We start from the raw sequence: 12,417 nt of genomic DNA, 5'->3' as shown, positions 1-12,417 counted from the left end.
CCACCCACCGCCAACACTTGGGCTACTCTTTGACCAACGAATAGTGGGATTGGCCGTCACATTATAATGCCTCCACGGCTAAAAGGCCAGCATGTTTGGTGGAAGGAGATTCGAACCCGCGACCCTCGGATTGCGAGTCAGGCCACCTGGCCATGCCGGGCCTACGCCACAAGGAAAGAGTATGTAATATGAATAGATAGGTGGAAGAAAAAGATACGTACGATTCACAGAACGTTTAACTCTGAACCTTAAACCGAGCTGATATGCTGACAATGTATAAATAAGTTATTTAACTTAATTCAGAAGCCATAAACGATTCTCTATGGTTTTTGTGGTTTTACAAAGAAAAATGGAGTGAAAAAGTGTGCGTTTATATAATTAAATTGCTTGTGCTATAAAGGTCTTGAAAGTTGCAACTATATACGTTTTACTCTCATTCAATTATATTTGTTCTTTATAATCGCTTACAGTTGTACTTATAAAGTGCATTACCTTCATGCCACTAATAAACTTTTTTCTTTTCACACACTTTGTGGACTGTGGTCTAAGAAAACTAGCGACAATAAGGTAGTACAATATATTAGTGTAACGTGCTATCTTTTTATATGACGATGGCATACACTAATATCTGATGATGGCAAAACCTTGTCGAAACGTTTTACATTTGCTGTTATGTTAAACTTATATTAAAGTTTTCCATCATTACCCATTTCAGCCGTCTCCAGGCATTATCTTTTATATAGTTCACCACCCTAGCGTTAAAAACGAACTAACAAGTAGTACTCTAAGTCAGTGGTCCCCAACCGGTGGGCCGCGGACCGGTGCCGGTCCGTAGACCAATTGGTACCGGGCCGCGCAAGAAATACAGTTTAGAAATATAGTTTGCATACATGTGCGCAGTTTTTAAAGCTCTTTATCTCAGTTTGTACGCTTTGTAAACTTAGTCACTAGTGTTGTAAGTGTGTTTGTGTGTCTTGTGACTCGTGTTGTGATTGCTCAACAGCGGTTGGCTGCCTTCGGTGGAAACTTTCTAATGACGTCTGTTTCGTACTCATTTTCGCTAATTTGTGGGTTAAATTCAAGCGTTCAAAGAATCTAGATGTAATCCGGAAAATAAAAAATGTAAACTCAGAGAGTAAATGAATGGAAATACAGTATAACCTCGCAGTACGAGTTTAAATCGTTACCAGACCGAGCTCGTATTACGAAGCAACATTTCACATTGAAATTAATATCCCGTTCCACTCCCAAAAATGCCTGCTTTAGGTTCATTTTTTAAAAAGAAAAGGTGCAATTAAAAAATAAACAATACTGTACATATAATATGAACAATAAAAGTGCATGCAAGAAATAATCATGTTTCATGTTAAGCACAAAAATTTACTCTATTAATCCAATAATGGACGAATGAAGCAAGTGGGTCTAGTGTTACAAGAATGCCAAAACTCGTGCGAACGTTATTGTATTTCAAAGCCAGCGCGTGACTCATTGTTAAGGTCACATGGGAAGAGAAAAAGGCCCAATGAAGAGTCGGAAGAAGAGCCTCCACCATCAAAGAAACAGAAAGTTTTTAACAGGCAATACAATGAGTCCTATTTGAAATATGGATTTATCGTTACTGGTGATTCCCACGCACAAATCTCGCTCTGCATAATATGCGATAACCGGCTTTCTAATGAGGCAATAAAACTTTCAAAACTACTTCGCTACTTGAACACCAAACTTCGGAATTAAAACACAAGCCAATGGAGTATTTTGAAATAAGAAAACGTGGACACGAAGCACAGAAGAAAATTTTGAGGGCCACCACATCAATAAATGTGAATGCACTGAGAGCATCATACTTGGTAGCTAACCGCATTGCTAAGACTAAAAAGCCATTTACTATCGGTGAAAAATTAATCTATCCACTAAAGATATTTGCCGTAAAATGCTAGGAGAGGATGCTGCCAAAAAGATGGCACATGTGCCTTTGTCGGCTAGCACCGTGACTAGGCGCATTGAGGAAATAGCTGAAGACATTGAGGCACAATTGTTGGAAAGGATCAATACATCACCGTGGTACGCACTCCAGGTTGACGAATCTACAGATATTGACAAGAAGGCAATGCTACTTGTTTATGTGCGATATCTTTATCAGGAGGATGTGCATGAGGATTTGTTATGTGTATTATCTTTACCAACTAGCACCACAGGAATAGAACTGTTCAAGTCACTGGATGGTTTGGTTATATGTCTGGACAACTGAAATGGACCTTTTGTGTCGGCATATGCACAGACGGAGCTGCTGCCATGACTGGACGACTGGCTGACTTAACTACTCGGATTAAGGAAGTTGCACCTGACAGTGAATCCACTCATTGTATCCTTCATAGGGAAATGTTGGCAAGCCGAAAAATGTCACCGGAATTTAATAGTGTATTGAATGATGTTGTTAAAGCTATTAACCACATCAAAGCACACGCCCGTAACTCGTACCTATTTGAGCAGCTTTGTGAGGAGATGGATGCAGAGCACAGATGCCTTCTCTTGCACACAGAAATAAGATGGTTATCCCGAGGAAAATCGCTAAACAGGGTGTTTGAATTACGAGAGCCATTGAAAAGGGGGTTTTCAGAAAAGAGGTCACCACTGGCAGCACATTTCTGTGACAAAGTACGGCTCGCAAAACTGGCATATTTGTGTGATATATTCAACCTGCTCAATGAGCTCAATTTGTCCCTTCAGGGAAAATGATAACTATTTTCAAGTTAGCAGATAAAATAGCCGCATTTAAAGCTAAACTGGAATTGTGGGGACAACGCGTGAACAAAGGCATTTTGGACATGTTTCAAACATTGGCAGTTATTTTTGGTGATACTAATCCTAAGCCTTCATTCTTCCGGTTGGTGCACGATCATCTGTCCTTGCTTTCAAAAGAGTTCGAGCGTTATTTTCCAACGACAAAAGACCCACGAACTGGTAAGGAATGGATTCGAGACCCATTTGTCAACAAGCCAGGCGAATCTAGTTTATCCATGGAAGAAGAAGATCAACTGCTTGAGATCGCAAATGATGGCGACCTGAAAAGTACGTTTGAAATAACAACTCTGCCGGTGTTCTGGAATAAAGTCTTGACAGAATACCCTAAGATCGCCACCACAGTACTTAAAGCCTTGTTGCCATTTTCGACAACTTATCTGTGTGAGGCGGGGTTTTCTGCAGTAACAGCAACTAAAATAAAATATCGGAATAAACTAGACATAAGCAACACACTTCGGGTGTCATTGTCTCCTATTGCTCCCAGATGGGACCGTCTGATTGCAAAGAAACAAGCTCAAAGTTCTCATTGACTTGGTGTTCTAGTAAGTTAAAACGTTCATGCACTTTATATTCGTTTTTCTGGTGTATCTGTATTTTATTTTGAAAGGAATGTTTAAAGTAAATTTTTAATGTAAACTTTTTAATGATATATCTATTATTATTTCGAGGCTTTTATTTTCATGTTATGTTGTTGGTACGATGCTACTTGTAAACTGCAAGTAAACATTCTACCCCCGGGCCGCGGTAAAATTGTCTAGCGCTTACCGGTCCGCGGCAACAAAAAAGTTGGGGACCACTGGTGTAGAGCAGAGCAGGGAGATGCAGATCGAGTGCGTCCGTTGTTGTCTTAAATGTAGAGAGTAGACTGATTAAATAATATTAGCTAGCAATTGAGGATCAGGATTTTAGTATTTTAACATTAGCAGAGAAATGTACTATTATATTTAGCCTGAGATGGTCCTTTTCAGGGCTGGGATCTAGGGATCCAAAGCATAAGGAAAACATTTTGCTGTGTGTGGGAGGGGGGGGACGGAAGTACCCGAGAAAACCCATATTCACGGCCAAGGCGCCGAATTAAATACATTGACCGTGCCGGAAAATGCTGTGGTAAAAGACATATTAGTTTTCTCGGGTTGAAGTACACGTGGCTACTGGTGATGCTTGGAGACTAGAACAGGCTGGCTGGGTGAAGAGATGACGTGAATCTGTGTACACTCTGGTCGTTGTTTAGCTGGATTGGGCTCTGGTTGATTAGTCGACGGAACGGTGTCTTGTGTAACGAGATGGTGCTAGGTGATGTGGGGGCTTCGGTTGGTAGTGCGTCTGAAGTTTTTAAAATGGATATTTTCAATTTCTTAGGGTCTGTATCGGAACTCCCTCCTTTACAGACTTTTAAATAGCAGCAAAATGCCGAAATTTAGGAGCTATTTACGCTTATGTTAGCGATCAGGTTGAACTAAAAAACTTAACATTCTTTGGTAAATACATTGAGTAACTTCAATCGTAACTTCATGATATATCTAACGTAGAATCCTCCCCTCCTCTGCAAAAATTTCTGAAGTGCTAACATCTCTAGAAGTTCACAAATAATTACTAAATTATAATGATGAAACGTTGATGTCATTGAGCAGTTAGACTATATTTCTACTTACAATATTTGTGTTATCACGAAAGTTAAAACACATGCGGTAAAAATATTAGTAAATAACGTTTAAAAAAAACGATAAACCACTCACGCTTTCGACAGGTAGATCTGGCTTCACAAGGAGCACCCAGTTGTATTGGTATGATATTATCTTATATAATTACTGTATCTTTTCTTGCTTATTTCCATGTGAAGAGAATATTACTACCTTTCACTAAAGATGTGTGAAAGAAACACAAACTCTCCTATCCTCATACATAATAGTCTATTTTGAATTAAGCCCGAAGCGAAAGATTGTTAAATCTTGAGATAAAATTCTACCTCTAATGTTAGTTCAAACCAATATTACAGTTGAAAATAGGATTTTTTTTTAAAGTGAGCATCCTAGTTTGTTTGTTTGGTTGAATTTTGTGCAAAGCTATTCGATGACTACCTGTGCTAGCTGTCCCTAATTTAGCGGTGAAAGACTAAAGGGAGGGCAGCTAGTCATTTCTTGGGTTACTCTTTTAACAATGAAGAGTATAATTAACCACAACATTATAACGCCCCCACGGCTGAAAGGATGAGCATGTTTGATGACAGGATTGTGAGCATCCTGACAAATAATTTTTATAACTGAAGTTTCAGTAATCTTAAATCCAAGTTTAAATTATTTTAACTTATAAACTAATCTACTAAAAATAACAAATGAACATCGCTTTAATGAATTATTAAATTTAAATAAAAAAATCTCGTGACTTTGAAAAGTGAAAAACGAAACAAACAAAAAAACTTTAAAAATCAGTAAAACACCAGTGTCTCACCGATGGTAAGTTTCACTACTCCGAGCATACGTCATTCCCCGAGCTCAAGCTGTCGACCTGGTCAAGGCAAACCCAGTTTTCCCACTTTGTTGCTCGTGATGAGGGGGAAAAACCCGTTTGTTTACCTTCCGGCGATAGACTTGCCAACGTATGTAACGTTAAAAATACATGTACACCATACAAACAACTTCCACAAATATACCCACAGCAATACTTAAACTAAATGTATGTTAAACTTTAACCATAATTCCTGAATCAAATCAAATACAAGCAACCACAACATAAGTACCTAACTAACAATAAAGTTAATTTTTATACTAGTTATTAAAGAGAAAGGGTAGACTTTAAAGACAAATAGTTAAAATTATAATTTTACAATAACAATGATGCATTCATTTTTAAACGTGTACGTATAATAGAATACAATAGAGGAAATTTTTACTTCTAGATTTTACAGGTCTATATCTTGTGGTTTTATACCTTTTGTGAAAAAATGTAAATTACAGAGACTTGGAAAGGTTTTCCTTTGGATCACCAGCATCTCTCCTAAGAAAAGAAGATCCATTAAAATAAAAATAGGAAACCAGATGTAGAAAAAATCTTAATTTGATATCAATCTTTGGAGTATTGATGATGAGTTGTAAATAAAATATTTCCTACAGCTGACATTTTCTAATCAATATCTTTAACCTTGAGATACAAGATTTATCAGGCTTAATAGTGAATATAGTAACACGTGCCAAAATTTATCAGGCTGGATAGTAGCCAATAGTAACACAAGCCAAACTTTTTCAGGCTGGATAGTGGATAGGGTAACATGTGCAGTTGTGGGCGTGTCATAAAAGTGCCAGATCAATCCTATTATTCAATTTTAGAACCGAATAAAACCCTCGTGACGGCGGGTGATGCTGCCTGCCTGTCTTTCCTCTGGTTCTTAATTAGAAATTAGGGAACGGCTATGCCTGAACCCTAGGAGTATCTGATATTTCTGTTTAGCCCATTGCGTAAAGCATTGTTCAGGTTGAAAATACAAATAATAATAATAATACCAACTTTGACAATGAATCTTGTCTTGAATTATAAAGATGCTTTTATAAAGCAACTGGTTACTGTACACTTCGAGAAACTTTCAAAATAATCCAGTCATCAACACAAAATGTTAGCTGCCGGACAAGACAAACGGAAATCCAAAATTATGTAGAACAAATGTTTTTTCCTTGATTACAACTTTGCATTGTTGTTTAAACCAAGCTTTCATTTCATTCAACCAATTTGTAATATAAAAAAACCATCACCCATAATAATATTTTAAGTATAATGTACAATTTATGAGAACTTTATAAGCAAATTCTGTTAATGTAAAATAACACATATATTTTCATTTACCTCCCCCCTAACCCTCAGTGTATTAAAAGCGGGGATTTTCACCGTGTAAAACCCTGTTACACTCTCCTTCATAAATATAGGCCATCACACCAAAAACACTAAGGCATAAACGTGTTCCTTCCGTGACAGATAACTCGATGAATTTGTGATCCAGGTTTTCAAGTCACATATCACTATACGGCAAATATCTGAATTCGCACAGTTGATTACAACAGCATATTTAATGTTGCAATCTAAATGGAAGATAAATAACTGGTCAGATAATTAAAAAACGACCGCAGCAGTCTGGTATACTTGCATAACATTTTATTACAAGATTAAAATAATAAATGCCTTTTTTATTTAAAATATTTAAGAGTCTTAAGTGTTCAATATATTAAAGACAAAAGTATTTAGGAAAATAAAAAGTTTATTTTTTAATGTTAAAGATATATTTTATTTATATCACAGGTGGCATTTTTAAAATTACTGAATGTATTTAGAAATAAAACTTCTAAAAGGACTGACACCTTGGCTTTTGAAAACTGTTACAAAAACCTGCAGTGATTTTATACGTGTTACATGACTGGATTAACTGTCTAGATTTAATATTTCACTAAAACAACGAATATATATATATATATATATATTTAGCGAGCCTGGCATAGCTTGATTATTAAGGTGCTCGACTCGCTATCAGTGTATCTCCAATTCGAATCCCGTCACCGAATACGCTCGTCCTTTCAGCTGTGGGGACGTTTTAATGGTATGGTCAATACCACTATTCGTTGGTTAAAGAGCAGCCCAAGAGTTGACGGTTGGTGGTGTTGATTAACTGTATTCCCTCTAATCTATCACTTCTATATTAGGGACAGCTAATAGCCCTGGAGTAGCTTTGCGTAAAATTCCCAAAACAAACAATAATATATTTTTTAGCGACAGATCAGTCTTATTAGATACTTTGTGTAAAATTCCCAAAACAAACAATAATATATTTTTTAGCGACACATCAGTCTTATTATATACTTTGTGTAAAATTATTCATGTCATAGAATACAATTTTTTGCGTCCCGAGCACGACCGTTGGACACCTTAGATGTTGATGCATCATCGGTGATTCTCGGGTACATTTACCCCTGGTGGCGCCCAACTCCTCCCCATGTAGCCGTCCCTAATTTAGCTGTTAAAAACTAAAGGGAAGAAAACTAGTCAATACCGCCAACTCGTGAGCTGCTCTTTTACCAATGAATAGTTGGATTAAGCGTAACATTATAACGCTCCCACAATTAAAAAGTACAGCATGTTCGGCGACGGGGATTCCAACCCGTGGACCTTATATTGCGAGTCGAGCGCCCTTACCACCAGGCCATATCAGGCCCGCTTGCAAAGTTATCACGCCAAAAAATAATAAGCCACTAGACAGTTTTCCACGATAAAAATATTGCTTAACAAGTAAGTATTAGAAGTATCCCACTAACACACATCTCTTTTAAACTTGAGAGAATATGCAATATAAAGTTTACAATGAACTATTTGTACTGTGCCAACTGCGGGGATCGAGCCTTAAGTTTTAGCGTTGTAAGCCCTCAGAAATGTTGCTGAGTCACCGGGAGTGGGCAAATTTATCTGGCTTGGGTACTATTAAAAAATTCCTGTAAGCTTAGAGAGTATAAACAGTATTTTGACGACAACGTTGAATTTATTACTGAATTAATTTTCATTATATCTAGCTTCTTATTTAACAAAAAAAAAGTGTTAGGGTATACAACAAAAAAATGTCATAAGAAAATGAGCATAATTTAAATCGTTAAGAATTAAACCATGGGGTGTTATAAAAGTATGTAAATTTAACCCCTCTGTTTCTAACCCCGTAGGAACAACAATAAATTGCAACTGGAAATAGTCATGGTAGAACGACGACACGTCATTACTATACCATTCTGTTCAAACTAGCTACAAAAACAGAGGTCCAGAAGGCAAGGTATCTGATAAAATTCTTCTATAAAAACTTTTCTACTGTTAAAATTATGCCAGAAGAAGCAACCTTTAACTTTAACTATGTCTAATGCGAGGCTAGGCAATAAGCTCCGAACTTTTATTTTCATTGATCCTTTAGGTGTTTATTTACGACACGTACAATGAAGTATAAACGATATATAATACTGTGACAAAATAATAACATTCTACATATTAAAAAAAGGAACAAACACACAATGAAACGTTATAAAGTTTTCGACAGTGCTAGGATCTCGTCGGTTTTTAGCAGCGGCTCATAGAACGTCTCCGAGTTGTTGTCCCCCCCCCCCAAGTAGAAACTTTTGGCCCATAGCTCCGTCATCTCTTGACCAATTCGAGATCTAATTACGGATTGATGTATTTGACCACGCCCAATGCCTCATAGATTAACTTACTCTAACCCTGCCTAAAATAATTTCAATTTGAGGGTAGGCTGGTAGAGATCCTGATGATTAATAAAATCGAATCGGTTAAACGTGTGCCCCACGCTTGTATTGCTAATAAAAAAGGAAGAAAAGAAAAAGTCTCATAGATTAATTTACTCTAATTCTGCCTAAAAGAATCTCAAGTGCCACGGCTATTGAGGGTTCCCTCTTGTTTAAATATGATTCACCAAACCTTTTGTTTGTTTTTCTATCCTGACATAAAAGTATTTTATCCCAGTGTCACTAACGCCATCTGTTAAAAATTAGTTACTCGTAAGAAAGCGAAACAATAAGTGAAACATGATCACTCTGTATTCCGCTTTTATATCGGAAAACTAACGTCCACATTATATTTCGCCGTAATACATAAATTGGACATATATATATGTGTGTGTGTGTGTGTGTGTGTGTGTGTGTGTGTGTGTGTGTGTACACAAGTTCAGTCAGCATACGTGAATTCACTATGAAAAATAGAACAAAAAAAAACGATGAAATATTGGAAAAGGATTAGACAACAAATTAATATGCATATATTGAAATGTATATGTTTACGTCTAATAACGTTGATCGTTTTGTGAAAATATAGCTTATACTTATTTGTATTTAATATCTTATTTATAATGCGGAACAACTTGGAGTCTGTTTACGCTAGGAAGACGAAAAAATAGTCATATGTAATATACATATTACGCAACTACTACATAGCTCAAGCTTAAATCAGGCCAAAGACCTACTGATAACACAGATTGTTTTCCAAGCAGAAATTATAACCTGGATGAAGAATCATGCGTTTTATATTCAAATTCAGAACCCTATTTTACTTTCTTATATGTACAAGTATGTGAATTATTTGCACCGTCCATGTACGTTTTTTAATCAATTTTCGTCCATTATACAGGCTATGTAAAATATGAAAGTTTAACATGTTAATTCTCTAGTATCTCATCAGCATGTTATAATTCCGAAAAAACGGATTTAGAATGTTATTAAATAAACCATCAGCTGTATCTACTTTGTCATTTGCGAAAGAAAACAAATGTCAGTTAATGTGCATAATATCCATCAGTATTTCCAGCTGTATCTATGCTTATTGTGCAGAGTTTTCACAAGACCTTGGACTCCAGAACTATACATCATCTGTTATCACTAGCACAATGAGCTGATTTCTTCGCTAACCTTCCTGCTCTTTCTTTCCATCTCACGCAACAAAATCAACATTAACTAACGTTCACAACAAAAGTAGGCGAACATTGTCATTCAACAGTGTAAACAGTTTAGATGTTTCAGCTGTGGTTACAAAGAGCTGAGATACTCCGGGACTCATCTATAAACGAATACAACTTAATGGTGATGTCAAAAACAGAAAAACTGCTGACAGTAGAAAGTTAAACAAAATAATTCTTAAGAACATGAAAAACAATCAAAACTAACATAATGTTACCAGAACAGAAAAAAAAAATAGTCAACAGCATACACTAACTTGGGATCTTTTGATATACTCTACGTTACGTTACGTTCATTCATTACATATGTAACATAACTATACAGTATGATGCAAACGAATAATACTTTTTCTTTGCAATTAGTAAATACTTTTGTCTTATCATACCACTCTAGAGTATATTACGCATTTTTTCCCGTCTCTACTAAAAAACGCGTGGTTCAATCGGAGTTGAAACTTGCGAAACAATTCACAGGGATATACTGTTTGTTACATCAAAAAGTGTGAAAAAATTGTGACCATAAGAATTTTTGTACCCAGTCATAGCGAAATATAACAACAAAAAAAGTTGTGTTACTCAGACGTTTGTCGTTAAAACTTTACGACAGGCAGATAGCTACACCTTAACAAGTAAGCAAGTTATTCTATATAATGCATAGGAGACAGAAAGGCAAATAGGGCATGTGCCTCCAATTTTAAACCGGTGACGAAGTGCTCATTTGAATATGGAATAGAGACTTGTGTGTAACTATTCTTGAAAGTCGCTGATGGAATTCAGTTGTCACGGTTAACGTAGTAAATAAGTAAAAATATGTTCCACCGCCTTTGACATGTTTCGTTATTCTAACAATACACCAAACTGATTGACATTGTTTCAAGTTGGAAGTTAAAAGTGAGTTTTAAATAACAATGCCGAGCGAATACTTTCTTCAAACCCAACTTTACTACCATAAAGTCCATATTCCTTTATATCATAATATATCGATATATCGAAATAGAATTCCGTTTAAATCTACACGTAAAGACTTTTATTAAACTTTTTGAAATTATGTTAAAGGTTTGATATTTCGTATGTCACATTTGTTGCAATGTCTAAAATTTTAATTTAACATACATTTTAGAAATGATTAACTTGTTTTAATTCAAAGCTTTTGTAAAGAAAAAAACGCCATCTTTGTACCAGCATAGCAGTCTACATGTTTACTTTTGATCCTACACCAAACAGTCTTAACTTTACTAATAAGATATAATATTTAAGTAATACCAACGCTTTGCCTGCTGGTATCGTAATAGAATTCAAAAATACATTTCTAATCAAAAATAGGAAATAATGCATATATTCTGTTAGACCGTGTAAGTTAATTTTTTAAATTTTTTTGTGATGAACATTTAATCAATTATATCTTGAAACATATAAACACAATTACAATATTCTCTGTGATAACATTCGCCAAGACTCCATGTTGATATTCCAACAGCTCCATGGTCCTATGGTGAACTGATCTTATCATACTCCTATGATAAATATTCACACGTTTCATTGGTCCTACGTTTATTAGTCGTACAAACCAATAGTCCTAACATAGCTTTGATGTTTAACCAAACAATAGTCCTAGTATGTAGGACTATTGTTTGGTTAAACATCAAAGCTATGTTAGAAATATTGTTAAACATCAAAGCTATGTTAGAAAAACAATAGTCCTACATATTTCTAACATAGCTTTGATGTTTAACAAACCAATAGTCCTACATATTCCTAACATAGCTTTGATGTTTAACCAAACAATAGTCCTACATATTCCTAACATAGCTTTGATGTTTAACCAAACAATTGTCCTACATATTCCTAACATAGCTTTGATGTTTAACTAAACAATAGTCCTAGATATTTCTAACATAGCTTTGATGTTTAACCAAACAATAGTCCTACATATTTCTAACATAGCTTTGATGTTTAACCAAACAATAGTCCTACATATTTCTAACATAGCTTTGATGTTTAAGAATTACTTTCTCATCACTTTCAAGTCAGATATACTTACCTGAGACAACTTTGAAAGACGCGCACGGATCTTCACAGAAACTGAAATTTAGTTTCGCGAAAATTCAGGTAAAGCATCAGGAAGTTGTTTTTGTATT

At 35.6% G+C, this 12,417-nt stretch overlaps 1 protein-coding gene across 1 annotated transcript in view; it reads right to left on the bottom strand.

The window, feature by feature from the left end:
* The window catches only part of LOC106457882, a 137,376-nt gene extending 125,629 nt beyond the window's left edge, over nt 1-11,747 (bottom strand). Inside the window, exons 1-2 of the mRNA XM_022383950.1 lie at nt 11,706-11,747; nt 5,731-5,796 (exon numbers count right to left, since the gene is read on the bottom strand). The gene's annotated coding sequence lies outside the window, so the exon portion shown is untranslated. The remainder of the gene's footprint in view (nt 1-5,730; nt 5,797-11,705) is intronic.
* Between the last annotated feature and the right edge of the window lie 670 nt (nt 11,748-12,417).

Source organism: Limulus polyphemus, unplaced genomic scaffold (assembly GCF_000517525.1).
Source record: "Limulus polyphemus unplaced genomic scaffold, Limulus_polyphemus-2.1.2 Scaffold386, whole genome shotgun sequence".
Taxonomy (NCBI): Eukaryota; Metazoa; Arthropoda; class Merostomata; order Xiphosura; family Limulidae; genus Limulus; species Limulus polyphemus.
This window is presented reverse-complemented; position numbering and strand designations above follow the sequence as displayed.